This window comes from Monopterus albus, unplaced genomic scaffold, assembly GCF_001952655.1.
Source record: "Monopterus albus unplaced genomic scaffold, M_albus_1.0 scaffold214.1, whole genome shotgun sequence".
Lineage (NCBI taxonomy): Eukaryota > Metazoa > Chordata > Actinopteri > Synbranchiformes > Synbranchidae > Monopterus > Monopterus albus.
The window spans coordinates 1613242-1615531 of record NW_018128094.1 but is presented as its reverse complement, the minus strand read 5'-3'; the positions used below and the strand labels follow the sequence as shown (position 1 = coordinate 1615531).

Sequence of the window (2290 nt, the reverse complement as noted above, 5' to 3'; positions counted from 1 at the left end):
AATGCCGAGCTGAAGTCCACAAAGAGGGCCCGTGCATAGGTCCCTGGGGAGTCGAGGTGTTGCAGGATGTAATGCAGTGTCATGTTAATTGCATCATCCACTGACCTGTTTGCCCGGTAGGTGAACTGCAGGGGGTCTACGGTGTCCTTCAGGTGGGCCAACAACAGTCTTTCAAAGGACTTCATAACTACAGATGGCAGGGCGACAGGTCTGTAGTCATTCAGTCCACTGATGGAGGTTTTCTTAGGCACTGGGATGATGATGGAGTACATGAATGGGGGGGACTTCACACAGCTCCAGTGACCTGTTGAAGATAAGTGTGAAGATGGGGGCCAGCTGATCAGCACACACTTTCAGTCAGGAGGGGGGTCACACCATCTGGGCCTGGTGCCTTTCTGAACCTTTATTTTTTAAAGAGGCCACGCACCTATAGCCAGTGATGCTTTTCAGGCTTCTCCACACAAACGAGGGGTCGTTGGCTGAAACCTGAGCTTTCAGCTTTTCAGAGTAGCTCCTCTTTGCTACTCTGATCTCCCTTGTCAGTGTGTTCCTTGCCTGGCTGTAGAGAGTCCTGTCCCCACTTCTGTAAGCCTCCTCTTTGGCATGACAAAGCTGCTTGAGTCTTGCTGTGAACCAGGGCTTGTTGTTGTTGTATGTGCAGAAGGACTTTTTGTGCACACACACATCCTCATAGAATCTGATATAATGTGTGACAGTGTCAGTGAATTCATCCAGGTCTGTAGCTGCAGTCTCAAATACACTCCAGTCTGTGCAGTCAAAGCAGGACTGTAGCTCTTACTTACCCTCCACAGTCCAGCTCTTCACTGTTTTGACCACAGGCTTCACAGCTTTAAGTTTCTGCCTGTAGGTTGCAATGAGATGGACCATACAGTGCTCAGAGAGTCCAAGGGCTGCACGGGGGACAGAGTGGAACCCTCTCTGGGGTAGCCTCACCAAGGTGCCCGCACACTTGCCACACCGGCGTTTTTTTCAGGTCCTGTATATGGCAGCTGCGCCTCCGATCAGAATGTCCATACAGCATTCTTTGTTTGCAAAAGTCGGAGAAAGGTAGTTCTTTGTGAGTTGTCCAATATTTAACAGTTCTTCTCTGGTAAAAGTAATCCGGGATGGGCTGCAAAAGATCGAGAAAACAAAGAAGAACAACAAACACAAGAGAGCACAAGTGACCAAGGCTGCCATCGTCAGTGCTGGTAACAGTCTGGATGGTCCTTTTTGTCTTTGGTCCAGAGCACATGTCGTCCGTTCCTTCAAAAAAAACCTGAAATATTGATTTGTCTGACAATACACATTTCTACTGTGTGATGGTCTGTCCCAGTTGTCTCCTTGCCCAGAGCAGTCGACTGAGCTTCTGAACATTGTTGACATAGGGCTTCCTTTTGGCACAGTACAGTTTTAAGTGACATTTATGGATGTACTGTAACTACATATTTTAGAGCCTGACACAAGTGTTCCAAAGTAATCCATGTGAGTTTATTGCTTATAGAAGAGTGAAGATTCTTGATGCAGTGCCGTCTGAGGGATCGGAGACTACAGTGTAATACCCCAGTTCTTTAATTGGACAGCTCTGAATGACGAAGGAGTCCGTCTTTCTTCATTTAGTGCTGATTTATTTTAAACCACAAGTAAAAGTTATAAACACGACCCAGGTTGCTCCCTCCACCAGAGACACACACTGGCTGCTGGAGAAAGAAGTCCCTGGCCACACAAAGCCTAATACATTTATAAGTTTTGGGCTAACTCCTTACCCAGATGAAGTCCAGCCACAGACTCCATCTCTTATCTAGTACTCCAGCTGCATTTCTACCTAGTCATAACAAAATGAAGAATCTCAATGTGTGTGTGTATGTTGTCACGTGGTGCATAGCTAAAGCATTCATTCATTTATTCAGGCATAATATTCTAACACAAGATTTAATAGAAGGAAACAACTGGTGCCATGGTTCACTTTTCAGAATCAACATTGTGTCTGCTAACCTTGAAACAAAACAGACTAGAGCAGACTTTGAATCTTACTAAATTGCATTACTAACACATTAAGGTCTAACAATTACTAATATCTAACAACGGTCATCCAGCTTTGGACTGCACCCTTGCCCTTTATACACTGAAATCTGTCCCTGTTACGTCTGTGACTCGGGCCGCCCCATGTACCTCGGTAGCAGGCACAGGTAGCAGCTCCCCCCCCGCACAGGTGAGGGTGCATTCCAGGCGACGAGGCACACCTGCTCTCCATTATCAGAGCAGTATATAAGGTCAGCGTTGGTGCGTC

General features: G+C 46.6%; 1 protein-coding gene across 13 annotated transcripts in view; it reads right to left on the bottom strand.

Annotated features, from left to right (window-relative positions):
• fat3a (FAT atypical cadherin 3a) overlaps window positions 1-2290 on the bottom strand; it is a 291897-nt gene that overhangs the window by 40234 nt on the left and 249373 nt on the right. The window lies entirely within an intron of this gene.